This window comes from Cebus imitator, unplaced genomic scaffold (assembly GCF_001604975.1).
Source record: "Cebus imitator isolate Cc_AM_T3 unplaced genomic scaffold, Cebus_imitator-1.0 Scaffold317, whole genome shotgun sequence".
Taxonomy (NCBI): Eukaryota; Metazoa; Chordata; class Mammalia; order Primates; family Cebidae; genus Cebus; species Cebus imitator.
In genome coordinates this window covers 492,433-516,264 of record NW_016107632.1, presented here as the reverse complement: position 1 = coordinate 516,264, position 23,832 = coordinate 492,433, and the positions used below count along the sequence as shown (strand labels likewise).

The 23,832-nt window shown below is 46.3% G+C and overlaps 1 protein-coding gene and 1 non-coding gene across 2 annotated transcripts in view; both read left to right on the top strand.

The window, feature by feature from the left end:
- The window catches only part of LARGE1 (LARGE xylosyl- and glucuronyltransferase 1), a 568,765-nt gene that overhangs the window by 151,304 nt on the left and 393,629 nt on the right, over positions 1–23,832 (top strand). The window lies entirely within an intron of this gene.
- Positions 3,098–3,232, top strand: LOC119467686. Its single transcript, XR_005196230.1, has one exon. It is a non-coding gene; the product is annotated as a small nucleolar RNA SNORA76 (small nucleolar RNA).

Here is a 23,832-nt window from a genome sequence, read left to right as displayed (position 1 = left end):
TCCCTCTCTCCCTCCCTCCCTCCCTCCCTCCCTCCTTCCCTCCAGTCCATGGAGGCCAGACTAAAAACAGTGCCAAGCCTGGTTGAAAATGCTCTTTTCTCCTCTGGGACCAGTGCTTTCTCAGTTCTGAGCCTGACGTTCTACACAGTGGCCAAGGGAATTTTCCCTAAGGGTCCTACTTGGGACTGGATCCTTCTCAGCAGCTTGGACATCGTCAGCCCGGTCAAGTGTCCTCCTCTGTAAGGCCCTGGCTCAGTCTGTCTTGGGTGTGTACACATGTGTCTGTGTGATGATGAGTCTCAGCTTGGCGATTCTGCAGACCCTTCCAGAGCTAAGCACACTCTGGTTCCCTAGTTTCTCTCTCTCTGGCTTTCTCAGATGTGCCTGATATCGTTGAGTTTTATGGGGGTTCTCGCCCCCAGCGCCCTCACAGTGCTACTAAAATCATAACAGTGACATCAGCCACTTGGGTGTGTGGGTCGACTGTGGGAGGCAGCTCCATCTGGAAACTAAAAAGAGACACAGAATCTTCTTCTTTTGCTTCCCCCGGACTTATCTGTTTCTTTGCAGGTAGACAGGGCCAAGTGGAGAATTTACAAATTGACACTTTTCTAAAGCAGCTTGATATTTTAGAAAGTTCCCTTGATTCCAAAGAACTGAGAGCAGGAGTAAGATTGGCTGCAAAGCCAGAGCCGTTAGAGAAAGGAGGGAGCATGGTGCGTGTGTGCTTGGAAAACTTGGTTGTGCATCACAAAGGTAGCCATAGACCCCGGCTGTGGGGTTACAGGAACCTAATAACCACTTCCAGCTGTTAACACGGTGTGACTTTCTAAGTTTCAGTAAAAGAGGATCTCTGGCAAGCCAAGGTTGATTTTATAAATGTTGTTGTATGGAGGTTGAATACTTTCCCTGCTCACCTGCATAGTCCCTGTATTTTACTGATGGACTCACAGTAAGATGGTGGAGCTGCTTGTGCCAGGGGGCAGGTGTGGCCCCGGGAGCTCTCCCTTTCGTGCCTGGCAGATCCATCTAGTGTCAGGGCAGTGGGGGAGGGAAGCCAGAGCGCTTTTCCCCATTCCCTCACACCTTTTCAGTAGCCATGACATTATTCAGCTAGAATTGGTCTCGTGTGCCAGTTCTGGATCTACTGAAGGTGACAGAATTCTTACTCGACGATGGGGTAATGGTTTCTTTTTCAGGCTGCTTTCGTTCTGCAGTGGTTTCAGGATGTGAGATGCTCTGGATCAGGAAGAATCTGAGATTGTACCTGCCTGGGGGCAGAAAAGGGCCAATTCATGGTGATTTATGTCTCTGTCTTTTGATGAAAAGAATGTCTAAGAAGGTATGTTAGCTATGTAAATGATCTGGACCCAGGTGTCCTCTGTCTGGATTTGCTGAATCATTTCCTTTCTTTAAAGCGATTCAGTTTATTTTTACTAGAACCTCTTCCATCCTCTTCCAGGGAAAGAGTCTGAAATTACATCAAGTTATTTGTTTAAGAATTGTATTAGTTGCCCTGTGACCAGGACTGACTTACCCCAGGTCAGACGTTGAGTTATGGGCCGAGTAGGGACTTGAACCTGTGGCTTTGTTCCTAGCCTTGAAGCTCACCCACCTTGTACCAGGATACTCTGGCTGCTTTCTAGGATCTCCCACCTTCCTGTTTCCTCCTCTGCAATGCAGTTGGTGCCCTGAGAGTGAGCTTTCCCTCTGTTCTCAGGCCCTCATGAAGTCCCTCTTGGCCATTGGAGGGGGTACCCTGGAGGCCTGTGGGGGGGTGTGGGTTGAGCCATGTTTGCTGTAATGGGAAGCAGTCCCCAGAAGAGAATGACATGCATTTGTATGCAGCCAGTCTGATGGGGTTGAAATAAATAAACTCAGTGCTGATCAAATGACACACAGCCAGCACATCGCAGGGAAGACACACCAACGTGGAATGCAGATTATTCTCACTGTCATCTTTAGAAATCTTTCTTGTCGCCCACCTGGGGCAGTTAACTATTAGGAGCCAGCCCTGTGTTCAAATCCATTTACTGATGGATGTGTTTTGCATTTGTAATCTGTGAAATTCTTGGGGGATGTCTCTTTTCTGAGCTCCAGTTCTTTCATCTGTAAACTGGACATGTTAATGCTAACTCACGTTAAAATAGTGTAAGTGCCTTGTGCGATGCCTACACGTATTAAGCGTTCAGTAGCAGGTAGGTGCTGTTATCACATCGGCAACATTATCATGTTTATTGCCTTATTGACTTGGATGAAGGCGGTAGCGTATTTAATAAAGTAGCCAGTCTAGAGCATGGCCTATGGTTATCCGTAATAAATGAAAGCTGTTGAAGTAGTGTGGGATAACTGAAAGACCTGACTACTTCAGCAGACACAATGGAGTTGGAAGATTCCAGGGACTTAGATTCTTCTCCCAGCTCCGTCTCATAATAGCTGCATTGCCTTGAGCAAGTCACTTTGCTTTCCGTGACTTCACTTTCCTCATCAATCAAATGGGGCTGAGCATCGTGTGGTACTGGAAAAGAATAACTGAAGTGCTTAGCTCCATGCTGGAACGAAGTAGAGGTTTCAGCAGTGCTGTCTGATCTGTGTTGCAGGTGGCATCAATGTCGTTCTTCCTGGAGGGACCCAGGTCATCACAAAAACCATAAATTGTGCGTATCCTTTAACTCCATGATAGTCCCTTCGACTCAGTGCTTTCATTTTCAGGGAAGTACTGTCCCCACATACAGATTCTAAAAGAAAAGGTGGAAGGGGGTGGAATAGGCCCGTCAAGAATCTGTTCATGACAGCACTGCTGAAAACAGCTCGAAATTGAGGCTTCAGCAGTGCCCACCGTTGCCAGGTGTGTGTCGTGTTGTGTGCATTCCCACCAGAGTCCCCTGTAGCTGTGGGACCTGTCAGATGCACGGGAAGTATAACTGTCTAATTTCTGGGGTGCTCCATGATGGCAAGCGTTGGTGATGGCCACATCCTACTGTTTTGATAGAGGGACAGTGACTTGGCCAAGGTTGCACAGCTGTGAAGTATCTCAGTGAGGATTTGTGCCTTGGGTCCTCCTCGGTGTGGGTCCCTTGCTTTGGCAACAGCCAGAGCACTGCTTTAGAGCCTCTGCGTGTCTGGCCGTGGCCTCAGGGGTCTAGCGGCAGTGCTAGAGCAGACCCTGCTTGTCGGATCCGGGGCTGCTTAGAGGCCACCTAAGTGATTCCTTTGGCAGCAAGCAACATTCGGCCAAGGACACAGCTGGCAGGGGCCCTGACGAATGTGTGTGGGTGCATGAGGGTTAGTATACCAAGAGTGAGTGGGAAGGACAAGGAGGCCAGCTGGAATTCTACCCTTCAAGGCTTTTCTGTGTGTAGACAGAGACTGGGCAGAGGTATGTGGAGAACCATATGTAGGTGGATTATTATCTTGGCCAGGCTTCACTGATGGGTGCTGTGCCTTGCAACAGTAGTGCTCAGGGAATCAGGCTCAGTTGCAAGAGGATCCTGGCAGCTGAGGGTACTGCCCAGAAGGATCGTGGAGAGCTTGATGATGGAATGTTCACAAAGCTTCTGGTCCTAAGAGAGCGCTTGGTGAGCATGGGTTGCCTGTCCGTACCTGGAGTTGGGGCAGGTGGGACATTTGAACAACGCCTTTTTAGGCATAGGTCAGTCGTCAGGCCAGGATCTGGGGGAGAAATCCCCAATTTCTAATAAGTCCCACTGTCTGCACACCTGTGCTCATGAGATAGCCTTTCATGAGATAGCTCTTTTTTCTTTCTTTATTTATTTTTTTCCACTTTAAGTTCTGGGATACAAGTGTGCATCTTCAGGAACATTAGAGTACATTTTGTAGGAATGAAATAGAATTACGTATTACATTAGGTGATTCCTTTGTTTTATACAGTGATTGTAGTCTATAATAAAAGAAATGAGTCAGTAAAATAGAGAATTAGACATATGGTCATTCCTAAGATTTAAGATCTAGAAATCTGGCAGTTCAGTGCTTTAGTGTCCCTCTGCTAATACACTCTAGTGGAAGCTCCTCATTGAGGATAAAACTTAAACTCAACCTGGTGCACAGATCCTTCCATGACTTGGCCTGAGCCTGCCTCCTCCGCTTCATTTTTCTCATGTTCTTTAACATTCTGGAAGGCACACCTTAACACTTGGATGTTAGTTTCCTGTTGCTGCTCTATGAAATCACCACAAACTTAGTGGTTTAAAATAATACAGATTTAGTCTTACAGTTCCGGAGGTTAGAAGTCCACAATCAGTCTCACTGGACTAAAGTCAGGGTGTCCACAGAGCTGTTTTCTTTTGGAAGCTCTGAGGGAGAATCCCATCCCCTTGCCCTTTTCAGCTTCCAGCAGCCACCTGCATCCCTTGGCTTGTGGCCTCATCCTCCGTCTGCAAAATGAATCACACCACTTTCTGCCTCCGTTATCACACCAGCATCCCCACTGACGCCGACTCTTCCTGCGTCTCTCTTATGAGGACCTTTGTGATTATATCAGGCCCAGCAGGATAATCTGGGATCATCTTCCACCTTTAACCTTCCATGAGGTCTTTAATCGTACCTACAAAGTCCTTTTTTGTTTGGTAATGCGATACTCACAAATTTCAGGAATTAGTAGTAGTCATCTTTGGGGGGCATTCTTTAGCCTTTCATGAGATAGCTCTTTTTTCTTTATTTTTTTTTTTTCCACTTTAAGTTCTGGGATACATGTGCCACGGTGGTTTGCTGCACCTATCAACCCGTCATCTAGGTTTTAAGCCCTGCATGCGTTAGGTATTTGTCCTAATGTTCTCCCTCTGCTTTCCCTCCACCCTCTGACAGGCCCTGGTGTGTGATGTTCCCCTCCCTGTGTCCATGTGTTCTCATTGTTCAGCTCCCACTTAGGAGTGAGCACATGTGCTGTTTGGTTTTCTGTTCCTGTGTTAGTTTGCTGAGGATGACGGTTCTGAGCTTCATCCAAGTCCTTGCAAAGGACATGAACTCATGCTCTCTAGTCGTTGTACCTGGTGTTCTCACTTCCTTTTCTAGCCTTCTTTGCCTAGGTAACTCCTATTTACCCTTTAGAACCCAGCCCCTCAGGGTCTTGTGCTCTATAAGAAGACATCTTTGTGCCCAATCTTTCTGCTCCCGTGTTGTGCTGGTAATCTGCCCCTCTTCCTTGTTTATTTAATATCTTGAGCCTAAACATCTAGTAACATTTACCTCATACTGTATTGTAGTTATAGGTCTATTTGCCTGCCTCTGTTGTTAGTGACAGGAGCTGCTGTAATCGCCTTTTTGTCCCTACCGCTCAGACCTGTGGCTGCATGTCGTAGGCATTAATTTGATGGATGCCCAGGAAGACGGGGACCACAGCAGGATCTACATCTCACACCATGGAGGCATCCCAAGGAGAAGCCCTTTGTCCTGATTTGCATGTAGCCTTCCTTGTTGGCCTGGAATTAAATTTCCTCCTGGAAACTGCAGTCCTTTGGGCTTCAGCTCGTCAAGATCCCGTGTTTTTCTGTCTCTTCGGCTGTCTAATTCCCTCTTTGTTGGTCTGCCATAGATTAGCCTAAGTAAGAGTGAAGAGACAATTTCCTATTAACATTTATATTGCTTTTCTTTTCTATTTCTTGGCGAGACCCTGAAGACTGGGATGGCTGCAGAAAATGTTCTTCCATCTAAATAATGCCCCTGTTGGGGGGTAGACTCTGGCTTTTTGCTGGGTCTTGGAGAATGGTGGGCGTGGTGGACACGTGAACCTAAGGAAAAAATTAAGGCACAGAGGTCAGTCCGGAAACTGCAGGTGATATTCAGCAAATGCATACTGAGTGCCTACTGTGTGTCCGCACCCATGCTGCATCTTGGTGCATACACTTCACATCTAGCACTCCTTGGAACAACCCTGTGGAATGCAGCCACCGTTATTGGAGGAGGTGGCAGTGGAGCTGGCTCTTGCAGATAAAAAGGACTTGGACAGGTTTTTGATGACAGAGGAGAGAAACACTCACACTAATGAACTAGCAAAATCACAAGACACAAGTAGATTCAGACACCCATGAGCACAAGAGGCCGACACTCACGTATCCCCTGGGAATCTGATTCCTCGTTGTGCCCTCCCCCTTTTGAGTGGTCACCATGGATTCCACTTGCAGCAAGGACTGCCACATTGCCATCCTCTATCCGCTGTCCCTTTTCTGCTTAGGAACAGACCTCTGCTTACATTCAGGAGAGCAGAGTAGCCAGAGAAGTGATTGTATCTCCCTGCCCCTGTGGCGGTTGGGCATGGCCATGAAACTTCAGGGAGGCCACTTTAAAGCACTTTTGCTTTTGAGACGTGTCCCTGTTGTTGGCCTTTTCTTCCACTACTTTTGGCTGCTGGCCTGCATGGAGGATGTTGATGCTGTCGCACCATATTGGACACGGAGGGGCCTCAACCTAGAGGTGAGGATGGCAAAGCAGAATGATGGGATCCTGGGAAGCCAATGGCACCATTAAACCACATTCCAGCCTACACTGCCAACTGCCTGACTTTCTGGATGTGAGCGAGACATGAAAGTCCCTCTGGTTTAAACCACTGTCATCCGGACCTTACTGCCATGGGCTGCCAAGATTGATTACAGTAGATGTACTCTTCTGTTTCCAACGACCTCCTTTTCATCTGCAGAACTCCATGTTCCTCCTTCACTTTATAGAAAATGTTTGCCCCCAATTCCCATTTTTCTTTCCATGTATTGCCCTTCTTCAGAAAACACCATTATGGACCCATCCAACCATTTATCCTGACCGCAACATAAAGGCATCATTTCCAAGCATCTTCGTGCACACTCCCTGTAGCGCCTGCATTCCCCTTCAGGCCCTCAACCACTCCCAGTGTGATCCAGCTACAAACAGCATTAGCATCACCTGGGAGCTGCCTGGAAAGACGTGACCGCAGGCCCATCCCAAGATTATGAATCAGAGCCTGCAGTTTAGCAGGATCCCAGGAAATCTGTGTTCCTCTTTCAGGGAGAGAAGCACTGTCATCAGCATCTTTGCCCTTACTTCCAGCTGCCCACAGACCATGGATGTGAAAATCCACTTGCGGACTATACCCTCCAGTCCCTCCAGGTCTGTCATTCCTTGTCAACTTTTCCTACAACCTTAAAAGGTACCTAAACTACTGGAGATTGCTACCCACTCTTCCCTAACAAAATAATGACTTCCACACTTCCCTGCTTTTGTTTCTATTTTTCCTTCTACTTGGAATGCCCTTTAAGACCTCTGCTTACTTGTGGGTTTCCTATTCACTCTTCAAGACCAGCTCAGACACCGCCCCCAAAGCACGAGCATTTAGGGGAGAGGGGCACTGCCTCTTCATCAATAAGGGAGCACCACAGTGGGCTCTGAACAGCTTCTTCATCTATAAAATTCAGAGATGAAGTTCACCGGGACTCTTGAATCAGAATCAGTCCTCTATCCCCTGAACAGAGCATGGCTCTGGCACCCCTGCCAACCCTCATGTCTTCCCATTTTGCATTTTATGTAGTCATTTACACACACACCACTTTGGATTGTGAAGCAACATTCAGCCTTCTACATAGTGCCTGGTGCACAGTGAATCCTCGGGACATTTTAAACTTCAGTGAGTGGTGACACATGAGTGGCCACGTTGATGATAGAAGGTACTGGGCGTTTTCCCTAGAGCAGTGAAACTCTGGCATGCATCAGAATGCCCTGGAAGACTTGTTGGAACACCCTTCTCCCCCGGTGTCTGAGTTAACCGGTCTTGGGAGGTCTCAGAATGTGCGTTTCTCACTAGTGTCTATGTGATGGTGATACTGCTGGTCGCAGGACCCTTTGAGGAACCACTGTCCTTAACGAGCACATAGATTCGTTGCCTTCCCTGGAGGCAGGAAATCTCATGCCTCTGGACAGAAGGCAACAAATCTGTGTACTCGTTAAGGACAGTGGTTACATCGGAACCTGCAGTGTAAGTCTGTCCTGCAAATAGGCCTGGGAATTAAATACAGGGAAATGAGGTCAGTGGATGAAGCAGTAGAGAAGTGTCTGTGGTCAGGAGTGCTTCGGAGTCTTGCTTTCAATTTTTTTTTTTTCAAACAAATTCAGGTAACATTAGATGCCACTGAGTATAAGACACGCCATCTTATGTAAAGCCAGAAATTTAATGTTTTAATTAAATCATGGCATAATTCTTTTTTTTTTTTTTTTTTTGCCTTTTGAATCTTTGTTTTATATGTATTGAAAGGACTGTTTTAGGCCGGGCGCGGTGGCTCAAGGATGTAATCCCAGCACTTTGGGAGGTCAAGGCTGGCAGATCAGGAGGTTGAGACCAGCCTGACCAACATGGTAAAACTACGTCTCTACTAAAAATACAAGAATTAGCTGGGCGTGGTGGCTCATTCCTGTAATCCCAGCTACTCAGGAGGCTGAGGCAGGAGAATCGCTTGAACCAGGGAGTTGGAGGCTGCAGTGAGCCGAGATCACGGCACTGCGCTCTAGCCTGAAGACTGAGTGAGACTCCTATCTCAAAAAAAAAACACAACTATTTTAGACTTGGGTTTTTGTCATATTTTACTGCTATGCCTACATGTATAGGAAAATATATTGGTTCAGATATTGCAAAAGCTTCCTCACTTGGAGTCTCACTCTTTAGAATCCGTTTTTCAGCTCTGTCTTCTGCGTCTGTCTACATCGTACAGTCCTCTGCGTCATCCTGAGCTTGTAGCATTTCTTAAGAGAATCCTGTGAAGACGATGCTTTTCCAACTTTGCAGCTTTGTGGAGCTGGCCGCCTCCTGGCTCTGCTTTTGGGCATGTTGCTAAACACATCTGGTTCTCCATTTCTTCCTGCCTCTTCCCATAGCCATTTGGTTCACAGCCATTAGAGGAGTGACTCCCTTCCTTGTCTCTGGGATTTTCAGTAAAGCCTCTGACACCCATTCTGCCAAGAGGTGAATGAACTGGCAGGAACAGCTGTGTTATCACTGCTCTGTGGTTTCTAGTTATTGCTTGAACTTTCTCGACTTCAGAGACGTTAGAATGTGAAAAACAGTTTTTCCTAGAATCCATAAACCATTTAAACTGCCTACCATACACAGAGCACGTGCTTTCACCATCACGGGTTTTCGTATAAACAGTCTCAGTTCCTATTTATAGCAGTTGTTCAAGGTCAGCTTTGGGGGGGGTCAGTCTACAGAGGAGGATCCTGAGTCTCTGTCAAACCTGCAGGCAGGCATTCATTCACTACAATGTGCCGATCACCAGGGAATATCAGTGAAGAAATAGGTATGTAAGATTGAGCCATTTAAGTGTTATGGGGTGAAAAGTAAGTCAGGGTAGCAACAGAGGGTGTTAGGGAAAGCTTTTCAAGTAGACATTAGAGTGAAGTCAGGGTGCACAGCACGCAAATATCAAGAGGATGCAGATTTGATCCAGCGGATGTTGCCAGTGTGAAGGTCCTGTGGCAGGAGTATGGTTGTCTTTTTGGCGATCAACAAGGAAGTCAGTTGGGCTGGATGAGTGGAAGCTCGGTAAAGGTTCAGTAAGTGTCCCTACGTGGCATGTAGCTGAGCTGAAATGTTCTTCCAGATCTTTGAGTTCCAAGCTAAGGCTTCTGTGTTGGCTGGGCACGGTGGCTCACGTTTGCAATCCCATCACGTCGGCAGGCCAAGGTGGGCGGATTTTTGAGGCAGGGAGTTTAAGAACAGCCTGGCGAACATGGTGAAATCCCATCTCTACAAACATACAAAACTTAGCTGAGCGTGATGGTGCATTCCTGTACTCTCAGATACCCAGGACGCCGAGCCAAGAGAATCACGTGAACCTGGGAGACAGAGGCTGCAGTGAGCAGAGATCGTGCCACTGCACTCCAGCCTGGGTGACAGAGTGAGTGAGACTCCATCTTAAAAAATAGATAAAGGTTTGTCCACATGCAATGAAGTGTGAGAAGCGATTGCGGATTACATCCTTCTCTGTCTTCTGGGGTGTGTTTAATCTTTTAAGAAACAAATGTCTTGATTAATTCAGCCTCAGTAGCAAGGCACGGCAGAAAAGTATGTTCATTGCTGTCACCATTGTGTTGCCTAAGAAATACTCACAGTGTCTGATTCCTGAGCAGTGGTTTAACTCACCCAGGCAAAGATAACCACACATGTAGGGTGAAAAGGATGTGACTGAGAAATATAAACATTTCTTTCCTGGCGTGTGCTCTCAAAATAGAATATGGGACTTTCAACTGTTTCTTCTTTGAATAACATTGTTGAGGGAAAGACTCAGTGGCGTACTGCAGAAGAAAGAGTGGAGATCGGAGTTTTGATCCCAGGTCTGCCAGCAATTAGCTGTGGGACTATATACCCTTTAGAGTCCGGTTACAGACGAGAGGATGCAGGAGCTTAAACAGGTAAGATGTATCGCCATTCTTAAGTGCCTTACAGAATTCTGAGAAGGGCTAGAAGCACAGACGAGAAGCACATCGAACCAGACCACCAAGGAAACTGTGGTTAAGAAACCACGGGGCGACTGCTCCTTTAAGGACCCTGCTGGCGTCTGCTGAGATCTGTGAAAGCAGCAGGAGAACCATACTTCTTGATATTTGAGAAGTTTGGGACCGGACTGAGAGCTGTAATGACTGCTGCCTCAAAAAGGAAATAACATCCCTTGCTAATTCTTGCCGGAAAACAACAGAAGCAGGCCCAAGAGCATCCCCTGCCTCCTGTTTGTTTTTGCCTCTCTCATCTCATGCAGGTGTGTCTGCTTGGTGGAAACGGAGTTTCACAGCAGCGTCCAAGATGTAAAGGAGTTTGGATGGAAAGTGTCTAATGTGGCTTTCAACGTATGTAGGGAAATATTTAAGGCAATCCTACTGTAAATGGGAAGAGGATAAAGGGATACAATGGGAGCTAAGTGCCGCAGTTCACTACAACTGGTAAAATGTCAGCCCCGGTCGACTTTGATAAATTATGCATATGTAATGTAATACCTAGAGCAAGCGTTCAAACAGCTACACAAAGAGATGCATTAAAAAGCACCATAGGTAAATTAAAAGCGTATTCTAAAAAAATGTTCAAGTAACTCACAGGAAGCAGGAAAAACCACAATGAGATGCTTTTTCAAACCCACCAGCCTGGCTGAAATTAAAAGAAAACGAACAACATCAGATGTTGAAGGATGTGCTGCAGCTGTAACTGTCACACGTTATTGATGTGAACGTGACTGGTTCATCCCTTTAAAGGAAGGTCTGGTGATTTCTTATAAAACTGAATAGATACAGCCTAGAATCTCAGCGCTTTGGAAGACTGCGGTGGGCGGATTGCTTGAGGTCCGGAGTTTGAGACCAGCTGGGCCAAAGTGGTGACACCTTGTCTGTACTAAAAATACAAAAAATTAGCTGGGTGTGGTGGTACACGCCTGTAGTCCCAGTTACTTAGGAGGCTGAGGCAAGAGAATTGCTTGAACCCGGGAGGCGGAAGTTGCAGTGACCTGAGATTGCACCACTGCACTCTAGCGTGGGCAACAGAGCAAGACTCCATGTCAAAAAAAGAAAAAAAATACTGAATAGATATCTACCATCTGACTATTTGCAGTTGTAGTTACTACTGGACTATGAAAACTGTTATCGTAAAAACAGCCCAGGTATTCATTACTGAGTGAATAGATAAATAATTTGTGTTCTGTTAATATTATGGTCTACCACTCACCAAGCAGTAAGTAAAAACAGATTGGTGAAACAACTTGACTGAACTGCAAAAACTTTATGCTATGCGAGAAAGCTTACCCAAGGAGTATATGCTTAAGGATTCCTAATAGATTGAGTTTAGGGACAGGAAGAACCAATCTACAACTAAACTTAATAAAAGAGGGATTGCCTGTGGTAGGGATATGCAGATACTGTCGGAGAAGGACCTTGAGGGAACTTCTTAATCACTGCAAAATATTCTGCGTCTTGAAAACTGGGTTACATAGGTGTATGCATTGTCAAAATTTGCCCAGTGGTTTGTGCATGTCATTGTATGTAACTTTCACCTTGAGGGAGGTGGGGGAGAAAAACCTGTGAACACTATTGAACCCTCCTCAGTGATATACGTGCTGAAATGCCTAGGAAGTAATGTGCTGCTGACTCTTGCTGTTTTGAAATGCATTAAAACCAAAAATGTGTCGATGGATGGATAGAAGGATAAATATGATAAAAGCAAACAACGGTAAGAGGATCATGATACATTATATGTGTAAAATTCATTATAAAATTCTTTCAGCTTTACTGTGTGTTTGGAATTTTTCATAATAAAATGTTAGGGAAAAATCTAAAAATAAAATCATGTGATATGTGGTACCTTCCTCCATCTGCATCAGGAAGCAGTTTGTTAAGAAAATCACAACTCGGTATGATGGTTCACGTCTGTAATCCCAGCACTTGGGGAGGCTGAGGTAGGCGGATCACTTGAGGTCAGGAATTTGAGACCAGTCTGGCCAACATGGTGAAACCCCATCTCTACTAAAAATAGGAAAATTAGCCGGAGATGGTGACATGTGCCTGTAATCCCAGCCACTCGGGAGGCTGAGGCATGAGAATTGCTTGAACCAGGGAGGCAGTGAGCCAAGGTTGCGCTGGTGCACTCCAGCCTGGGACTCTGTCTCAGAAAGGAAAAACACTGCAGGTATCTGACCATTGCTTAATGGGACAGGAGTACGTTTTTGCTAAGTTAATAGAGAGTACACAAAATTAAAATCTGAGGGGACTGAAATATCTAGGATTGGGGATGTAGTCTGGATATAGTACTTATTCACTAAAGGTGCTCAGAAGCACTTAATTTCATTTCTTTTACTTTATAAAGATGAGTCCAGCAGGGCGTGGTACCTCATGCCTGTAATCCTAGCACTTAGGGAGGCCAAGGCAGGTAGATCACATGAGGTTGGGAGTTTGAGCCTGACCAGCATGGAGAAACCCTTTCTCTACTAAAACGCACACGCACGCGCGCGCACACACACACACACACACACACACACGCACACACTCTCTCTCTCTCTCTCTCTCTCTCTCTGTCTCTCTCTCAGCCAGGTGTGGTGGCGCATGCCTGTAATCCCAGCTACTTGGGAGGCTGAGGTAGGAGAATTGCTTGAACATAAGAGGCAGAGGTTGCGGTAAGCCAAGATTGCGCCATGACACACCAGCCTGGGCAACAAGAGCGAAACTCCGTCTCAAAAAAAAAAAAGATAAGCCCAAAGTCTCATTCTCTGCTCTCCTCATTCTTGCTCATGCCCCTCAGAGTCAGTGCTGGCCATGCAAATGTGACCATTAGTCATCTCTTTGATAAGGATCAGTGCAAACTTGTATAGTTGGAAGAGACTAGGGGACCACCTGATACAATTTTTTTCGTTCTCTCCTCTCCCACCCTTCCTCCTCCTTTCTCTCTCTCCACCCCGCCCCCGTGTGTGTGTGTGCGTGAGAGAGAGAGAGAGAGAGAGAGAGAGAGAGAGAGAGAGAGAGAATTTACCTAAATCAGTTTGGTCATGGACAACTCTTAGTTGAGTTTGTAGGTAATAATAGTGGCCAAAAAGTTTAAGGTGGAAGAACCTCAAACTAGAACTTCATGTACATGTTGTGATTATAAGAAATTACTGCACCAGATTCTGCCACACAAAGAGACATTTATTGATCAAACAATTATTAGTAGGTGCAAAATGATTGAACCAGCCTTAAAGATACATTTCTGCCTCTGTCCTTTCAGATGCTCTGACCGCTCTCTTACAGAAAGGCTCCCGAGAGGCAGGTGTGACTCTGTGACAGGGACCCTTGCTGTCTTCCTTATAGTTGGCATTAGGCAAACAGAATTCCTCCTGAGCAGCAGGTGGAAACAGGTTAGCTGTGGATCACCCTTAGACAGCCTCAGTAAGAATGCCGATGTCAACCTCTTACATTTTCCTTCTGTGTTATGAAAAGGTGGGGAGTATCTCTAATATACTGCAGCCACTGCACGTTTTGGTAGCACTTTATCTTACCCAGGAGAGCTCTTTTCCAACATCTGACATGTCATTTGACAAGCTGCTAATGTCACCAGGAAAAACTGATTCCAGAACTCTCTAGATGAAGACAGCGGTAACAGAGCAGGCCACCTCAGGACTGTATCCGTCTTCAAATATTGTGAGCAGATACTGCTGCTTCCTCCAGTGCAGGCCCCTGAGTAAAATGATCACTGAGTACACCTGGGTTGCAGTGCAACCTAAGACTTATATAAAGTCTACCATGACATATAGTCACACCTTGCAGCATGCTTCTCGGTTCAGGTTTTCATAGTAGAATGGCTCTTGTTTGTTTTAATTTGGTAAAATATACATAACATAAAATGTTGCATTCTAACTTTTTTGTTTGTTTTTTTGAGATGAAGTCTTGCTCTGTCACCCAGGCTGGAGTGCAGTGACATAATCTCACTTCATGGCACCCTGCCTTCGGGGTTCAAGTGATTCTTCTGCCTCAGCCTCCCAGGCAGCTGGGACTACAGGCGCACGCCAGCATGCCTGGCTAATTTTTTTTTTTTTTTTTAAGTAAAGATGGAGTTTCGCCATATTCGCCAGGCTGGTCTTGAACTCCTGATCTTGTGATCCTCCCTCTTCAGCCTCCCAAAGTTCTGGGGTTACAGGTGTGAGCCTCTGCACCCAGCTTAGCCTAACCGTTTTTAAGTGGACACTTCGATGACATTAAGCACAGTCACAGTGTTGTGCATCTGTTCTCAACACCCATCTCCCATATGGTTCCATCACCTCAAACAGAAGCTCTGTACCCATGAAAAAGTAACTTCCCATTACCCACTTCTGTCCCCCACCTTCAGCCCTGGTGACTTGTATTCTACTTTCTGTTTCTGTGAGTTTGACTACTCTATCGAGATCCTTCTTACATATGGAATCATACATTTGCCTTTTTGTTTGTGGCTTATTTCACTTAGTACAGTGTTTTCAAGGTGCAGGTATGTTGTAGCATGTGTTAGAATTTCCTTTCTTGTTAAGACTGAGTAGTATTCCATGGTATATGTGTCACAGTGTGTTCACCCATTTGTCTGTAGATGGATATTTGTGTTTTTTTCCCACCTTGGCTATTGTGAATCATGCTGCTGCCTCTTGGTTTTAAAAAGAATTACCTGGCCAAGTGCAGTGCCTCACACCTGTAATCCTAACACTTGGGGAGGCCGAGGCGGGCGTATTGGCTGAGCTGTGGAATTTGAGACCAGCCTGGGCAACATGGTGAAACCCTGTCTCTACTAAAAATACAAACATGAGCTGGATGTAGTGGTGGACACCTGTAGTCTCAGCTACTCAGGAGGCTGAGGCATGAGAATCACTTGAATCCAGGAGGTGGAGGATGCAGTTAGCTGAGATTGTGCCATTGCACTCCAGCCTGGACAACAGAGGGAGACTGTCTCAAAAAATCCCTTTCCCTTTCCCTCCCTTTTTCTTCTTCTCTCTCCCTTTCTTTATTTTATATGTGTGTGTATATGTGTGTGTGTGTGTGTGTGTGTGTGTGTATGTGTGTATTTTGAGATGGAGTTTCACTCTTGTTGCCCAGGCTCGAGTGCAATAGCACAACCTCAGCTCACTGCAACCTCCGCCTCCTGAATTCAAGCAATTCTCCTGCCTGAGCCTTTCAAGTAGCTGGGATTACAGGTGTGCGCCATCATGCCCAGCTAGATTTTTGTATTTTTAGTAGAGACGGGGTTTCACCATATTGGCCAGGCTGGTCTCCAACTCCTGACCTCAAGTGATCCACCCACCTTAGCCTTCCAAATTGCTGGGATGACAGGTGTGACACTGTACCCTAAAATTTTTTTCATTTCAGTAGCTTTAAGGGTACAGATAGTTTTTGGTGACAAAAATGAATTGTGTAGCGGTTAAGTCTGAGATTTTAGTGGGCCTGTCACCCGAGTAGCGTACATTGTACCCAGCAAGTAGTTTTTGACTCTCGCTCCCTCCCTGCCTTCCCACTTCTGAGTCTCCAGTGTTTATACCGCTCTTTCTGCATTTGCAAACGATAGTTTAGCTCTCACTTGTAAGTGAAAACATACTGTTTGGTTTTCTGTTCTTGTATTCATTTGCTTAGGGTAATGGCCTCCAGCTACATCCAGGTTGCTGCAGAGGAGGAGATTTGATTCATTTTATGGCTGCATAGTATTCCGTGGTACATATGTACCCCATTTTCTTTATCCATTCCACTGTTGCTGGGCATTTAGGTTGCTTCCATGTCTTTGCTATTGTGAGTAGTGCTGCAGTGAACATAGGTGTGCGTGTGTCTTTATAGTAGAATGATTTATATTCTTTCAAGTATATACTCAGGAATGGGATTGCAGCGTTGAATGGTAGTTTTGCCCTTTTTTAAATAACTAAACTTGATAAAAGCACATTTGTCATATTTTTGGAATGATGTTTACATACAGAGAATTTATACTTACATCATAAAAATTGACACTGTACTTTTAACAAAATGATGTGTTTGATAAATATTGACTTACAGTCCTGATATATTAGTAGAATGTCAGAATATACACATTTTGAAAACCTTAAATATCAGCCAGAGGGTAATGAGGGTCTAAAAATGCAGTTGGCCAGATGCGGTGTCACGCCTGTAATCCCAGCACTTTGGGAGGCCAAGGTGGGTGGATCACCTCAGGTCAGGAGTTCATGACCAGCCCGGCCAACATGGTGAAACCCCAAACTACAAAAATTAGCTGGGCATGGTGGTGGGCGCCTGTAGTCCCATCTACTCAGGAGGCTGAGGCAGGAAAAACACTTGAACCCAGGAGGTGGAGGTTGCAGTGAGCTGAGATGGTGCTATTGCTCTCTAGCCTGGGCGACAGAGCGAGACTTAATCTCAAAAAAATGAAATAAAATAAATAATGTTGCTGTTATTGGGGAAAGCCATATTACTGCCTGCACAGCCACTGTTGGCTGATGGCTGCGTGAATCGTTTTGTGATCAGGAAGCAGTGTTTTAAGCATTTGTTTACCTATCTGATGATGTTTTCTTTTCCGTTTTGGACATTGATGCGAAAGGGAAGTGGGCAGTTTGCTTAGCATACAAGACACTTTCATTTTTAATTATAATTTATAATTTTAATTATAATTTGTTTAACTTAAAATGATAAGAGATTGGTTCCATGGTGACCTTTTGGCACAAAACACTTTATTTTCAGAAACAAACCAGTGACAAAATGAGGGAGTTGCTTTTTTCTAAGGTCTATTAAAGATACCATAACCCTCTTCACTTAGGAGAAAAGAAATACGGCAGTAGAGGGAGGGAGAAAGCTGCTCTCCTCGAGTCCAGGGAGCTACCTGGAGAAGACTAGAGGTCACGCCTAGGCCAACCTCTTCTAAGTTCCTTAAGGGTCTTCCATTGTCTGCCTGTGAGACCCTTTGAAGCAACTGTCCCACACAGCAGGAGGAGGCTAATTGTTAAGAGGAGTCATGGCCTTTGCAAATGCTTGTTGGAAATCAGCTGTGATGGCCCAGGACATGCTGGGACTCAGGAGAGATTAATGGGGCTTAGCACATGTTTATGTCTGAACCTGTATAGAGATGGGTGGATATGAGCAGAGAGGCATGCGTTTTGCTTGCCGACTTCTTTCCTGTCCCTTGAAGAGCCATATTCTGGTTTTGAGCTTGCATGGTTTCTTACTGCGCAGTCAATATTCGCTGGTGAGAAACGAGCCCACTGGGACTGGTGTGTCTGATACTCCCCATGCTTATTCTCCCTGTGATCAATGTCGTGTGCATGGCTTGTAGTGTTAGGGCAACAACAAATCTATTTTTAATTCTCTCCTCCTTCCCTTCTTTTAGAAGTGGATGAAACTGTTCTTCCTGACCAGTAAAACCTCTTCTCCTCTTCTTCCCTTGCTCTCGCCTCCTACCCTCAAAATGTCAGTTGGATTAACATTTTGCAGTTGTGCCTGCCCCCACATCTGCTTCCAGAGTGTGGCTGGACTGTCCAAAACAGTTGCCCAGAGCCATTCTGGGGTTGCTATGTTTATTTCTTTCAGTGACATCCACAGCAAATTTGCACTGCTCTCAAGCCAAAGGATGATTTGTTCCATGGGCTGCGCAGCCAATCTGAGTCTCCCTGGAGGTGAGGACTTTGGGCCTGGTGCCCCCCCCACCCCTGCTCCCAGCTCTCATGTAGGTTCCAGAGCTAGGAAAGAACTGACAAATGTGTTGTGGAGGCACCACGGCAGGGTCCACATCAGCACCTGCTCTGTGTTGTGGCAGTGCTTCTGTGGTACTGGGTGAGACCAGGAGGGTGTTGGATGGAGCCATGGACAGGTGTGGTGGAGGGATGGACAGGCATGTGGTGGAACAGCGGGAAGTTGCCAGGAGGTGGCAGCCTACAGCATCCAGTGCCAGACCTCACCAGCTAGCAGGACCCATGATATCAGTTGGAGATCGCCTGAAAGCCAGCTTCCACCTTGGCTGCCTCTGTCAAGGGGCCCTCAGGATTTCTCTTTCCATTCCTTTTTTTCTCTTCTCTGGTCTCTCTGCCTTGTCACTCTGTCTGCCCTCACTCTACAGGGAAAGGTTCTTCTCCCTTTCTTTTCTTCCTTCTTTTCCATTCTTCCCTCCCTCCTTTCCCCAGGTCTGTAGTAAGAGGGAACATGAGGTGTGTTAGAATTTCACCTCCCGTTAATCTTTAGGAGAGTAACTCAGGTCAGACTTCTTCCAGGGTCACCTGGGGATATAGGTAACTATTTCTGGGATTGGTGGGAGGGCTGAATGACAAACTTACACAGCCCTTACATTCACATAGCACTGGCTGGTGCTTGATGATTACATTCAGTCCTCATGACCGCCCGTGAGATGGGGGTCACTGTCTTCAGTTTATAAAGGAGGAAACCGATACCTAGGCACATTAACCTGCTTGCTGAAGCTCACATAGCTTTTACATAATTTTGCCTAACTCTTCTTTCTTTTTGTCATTTCTACTTTGTGGGTTCCACATTCCCTCTTCTTCTGCCCATTTCCATTTTGCCTTTTTCTCTTGCCCCAGGCAACCCAGCGCTGCCTGGCTGCAGAGTACCTGCTCCTCCCCTTCGTACGCTGTGGAGATTCCCCAGGGAAGCAGCTAGCACGAGAGGGCCGGAGGATGGACGTCTAGCGATCACGTAGGAGTGAAAGTTCTGTAATGTGTAATGTGAAAGATGTACATTATGAGCTTCTAAAAGATTCGCTATTCAGATCATTTTTCTCTCCATTTTAACTCTTTTTCACCCCCTTCTCTTTACATTTCCCTCTTCTGAGTATTTTGCCTGTCTCTTCTTCTTTTTGTCATTTCTACTTTTTGGACTCCTAGTGCATTTCTTCCTGTCACTACCCATTTCATTTTTGCCTCTTTCTTTTGTGCTCCCCAGATCACTCCTCCCCTAACCTGCTTCATGCCTGTTTGGTTTTTTCTTTTGGCCACTGCTGTCTGTCTCATCTCTCTGTGGTTTGATCTGTCTCAATGCTGGCCAAACCCATCCTAGAACTCCTCCAGGAATTGCAGTTGCCCTCTGAGGCTGCATGATGTGAGCACCGGGGACCCTGCTGGCCTGGGGCCCCCTGCCCTAGCACGCGCTTCCCTGTTGCCAGCAGATAAAGCGCCGGATGTAGCTCCCTGAGCATTGATCAGGGTGTGCTCCGGGGTGGGTCCCGCTCGAGCAACCATACGACACTCACTGCTGCTGAGAATTTAACCTTGGCAAAGCCAGAAAAGTTCTGAGATGTTGCACCCCTCATAAACTTCGCCAGCCTAACACACACGCACAGAGGCAGTAAATTTGTCAGCCCTTACAGTAGCATGCAGTTCTAAATATGGGCATGGTAGGAAGAGCCATGGTTACTGTGGAAACTGAAACTTTGAATCCACTGGCCAGAAGCTCTAAACCAGGACTTGATGCTTAATGTAGTGTTTTTACTTCGGATGTGTGCTTAGGAAAGGCATAACACTGCTCAAAGCTAGGGCCAGTGCTGGGGGAAGTCACCGAAGGAGGTTCAGGAGCGGGGGGGAAATTAGGGAGGTGGAATGGGGCCACTGGGACCAGTCAGTGTGCCCTACCAATCAGAAGTGGAAGGATTAGACACATTATGGGCAGTGCAGTTGGTCAGGATAGGAGGCTTAATGACCAGACCAGCAAGGGAGGGAGGCTTCATGACCTTCCTTCTGCTTGTAAAGGAAGCCAACATCTGGAGAGAGAGGATGATACGGCCAGGGGAGGAGGCTGAAGGTGCGTGGCTTTTGGAAGTCTCAGTTCAAAACAGTGCAGACTGCAGAGGATTTGGACTCTGGACATCTGAACTTAAAGTCATGATGAGCATTTACCTGCTGCTGCTTATGGGCTAGCACTGTTTCTAGCAAGTTAGTACTCACTCATTTAACCTTGATCACAGCTATGTGAGGGAGGGGCTCTTCTCACCTCTCCTTTATAGGTGGACATTGAGAAAGAGACAGCATTAGAATAGGATTTTATCCCAAGGAGCCTGGCTTCAGAGTTGGTGCGCTCTCTCTGTTCTGCTGCAGTTAAATCCTGACATCGTTACTTACTTGCTGTATTATCTTGGATATGTTTCTTCACCTTTCTGAGCCTCATCAGGAAGATGAGGGCCGGGATTCCTTCCTTGTGGGGTTGTGGTGGGTCTTGGCAGGGGATACGTACATGGAAGCACTCTCGAGGTGTGATACTGTATTGTGTTTACCACCAAGAAAGAAGGTGAGTGAGGGCTCTGTCAGAGGAAGAGGAGGACAAATATTAGTATTGGGATTTTTACTTTTTAAGTGGGTAGCACTCAGGTTGGCATCGGGCCCACTTGGTGCACAGCAGATTCTCTTCCCACCTCCTCCACGTGAGTGGGTGTGTCGGTCCCAAGCGCTCCTCTTCCCTTCCCATCTCTCAACACTTTCCCCAGCTCATGATGTAACTGAGAAGACAATAACACTTGCTGGGGCATGTTGGCCTGGCACAGCCTCTGGCGCGGCTCTTAAGAACATGCCATGCCTCTTGGAACACTCGTTCAGCAGACGTCTGCTTCATGCCTACTGTGTGCTCCCTGTGCTCTCAGCCCTGGGGATACGGTAAGGACCAAGGCAGCTGCAGTCTTTGCCCCCATAATACTTTCCAGTAAGATAAATGGATAAGAACTAAGTTCTGTCAGCTGGTGATGTGTGTGTGTGTGTGTGTGTGTGTGTGTGTGTGTGTGTGTACTTAAAAGCAAGGTAAAGAGAGAGAGAGATGGGGTCATTTGGTGCAGAGTAGGATTTTAGAAGGTCAGAGAGGATTTCTTTGAAGAGGGCAGCTTGAGGCCAGGCATGGTGGCACGTGCCTATAATCCTCACTTGGGGAGACCAGTGGAGGAGGGTTGCGTGAAGCCAGGAGTTCGGGACCAGCCTTGGTAATGTGGCAGAACCCCATCTCTACAAAAAACAAAAGTAAACCGAAAAAAGAAAAATAAGTGTTGGTCATCTTGGAGCAAGATGGTCATCTTGGAGCGGGAAGCCAAGCAAAGATCTGAGGGAAGAATGTTCCAGATGGAGGGAGCAGCCAGTGCAATGATCCTGAGACAGAACAAGCTTGGTTTGTTCAAGGGACAGCCAGGAGGAAGAGATGAGAACAGAGAGTTAGGCCACCATCCATGGTCTGGGGCCTCACAGATGCTAACAAGGAGATTGAGCTTCGTTCCAAAGGCACTGGGAAGCCACTGGCATTGAGGTTGCCAGATAAAATAGAAGACAGCTCGTTAAATTTGGATTTCAGATAAATGATGGATAATTGTTTAGTTTGGACATAACCGGACATCATATATTTTTGTTTGCTAAATCTGGCAATCGTACATTGATGGGCTCCGAGCAGGGACCTGCTGTATGGAGAGAGCGTTGGCTGGAAGAAGCACTGCACTGAGGGAACCAGGAAGGGAAGGTTGCCGTAGTCCCCAAGACCATGGCATGGCTGGTCTCGGCCATGACAGGCCAAATGGACATGCTGAGAAGTGTTTGAATTTGGGGATGTGTTGTGATACCTGTGCCACTTGTTAGTCAACTGGGTACACCAGGGAAACAGGGCAGTGAGACAGCCAATCCTAAGCTTCAGTTCGCAGGGAGGGACATTGAGCATCTCAGGGCCAGGTCAGCTGTACACCAAGTCGCTACCTGTTTGCCTGAGCTCGACCGACATACCTCTTAATGGGTTAGCTTTAGGTGCCCAAAAAGGAAGAGAGTCAGCTGATTTAATTTGCTATGGTTTGCTGCATATTTTTGAACTTTCAGCGAATTTATATGCACTCTATAGATAGATTAGTCGATCAGTACTACCATAAATGAATTCATCCTCTTTTGAGCACTTACCCTGGTGTGAGATTCTCTGCTAATTAATTGCTGTGCATGTTTGTCTCTTTGTTGAGCCTCACGACAGGTGGGGTGATGTTCACATTTTATAACTAAGAAAACTGAGGCTCAGTGAGAGTGTGACACACATTGTACTGTGTTTGCTTTATGGTGTCAGGGTTATTTCTTTCTTGCCCGAAGTTGTGTTGGCACATGTGTCTCCCAGACTCACAGTCAGCTCTCGGGGGGAACATTGTTTAGGTGAGGGGTACATCTGGGAAAGCTGCCTCAATCCCAAACGCTAGAATTAGAACCCAGTTCTGATTCCAGTACTCTATAGAGCAGTGCTCACAGACTTCAGTGGAAATAAGAAGTACCTAGCAAGTTTGTTTGTTTGTTTTTGAGACTGAGTGAGACAGAGGCTCACTCTTTTGCCAGGGTGGAGTGCAGTGGTGTGATCTCTGCTTACTGCAACCTCCGCCTCTTGGGGTTCAAGTGATTACTGGGGCAAGAGAGTAGCTGGGACTACAGGTGTGCACCACCACACCTGGCTAATTTCTGTGATTTTATTAGAGACAGGATTTCACCATGTTGGCCAAGATGGTCCCGATCTCTTGACCTCGTGATCTGCCCTCCTCGGCCTCCCAAAGTGCTGGGATTACAGGCGTGAGCTAACCGCGCCTGGCCAGCGAATTTGTTTAAAATGCATATGGCTGAGTCTCATGCCTGGTATTCTGGTTCAGTTGGACAGGGGGCATAACCTAGGAACCTGCATTTTAACCCAACCACAGTTCATTCAGATGCCACTATTCCCTTATCTGCTTTGGGAAATGATGTGTGATTTCGCCTTAGTTATGCCAAACAGAAAACCCTGTCCCCCAAATGCTCCCAAGGAATATGCCTGGATTCTATAATTTAGATACTAGGGATGCAGGTTTGAATGCAATTTGATGTCACTCATCTTCCTGTTTTTAGGAATTTGCACATGCTTTACTTGATGCCTCCAGGAGGAGCTTTGTTCACATTTCAGGCAGGATGGCTGAGATTTATTATATCAATACCCTCTAGCATTTGTTCAGCACTTTACCCAGTGCCCAGGGCTTCCAGGTCATGATCACAGTACCTCTCTCCACCCTCTTCTCATCTCCAGAGCTTATGCCAGCTGCCCCAGTCACTGTCTTGACCAGAAGCCCTTCCCTCTCCCTGTGTGTATGGTTTAGGATGGATTCCCATTGGCTGTGTTTCCATCCCATCTCATCTCAAGGGAAATCTCTGGTGTGAGGAGCTTGCAGTGCTAGGATTGGTCTGTGCTTGGTGGCTCCACCCCCTAGACACCTGGAAAGCCTCAAAATGAAACCAATGAGCATGGAGCCTTAGCAGACATCATTCATCACCTTGAAGAAGTGAAATGAAACGTGAAGAGCCTTGGTTGAAAAAGTAAGGGAAAAAGTTGATCTGAATGAACCATGGTTTGTTAAAATGTGGATTCCTAGGCTTCTCTTTTTTTTTTGTTTTCTGAAAC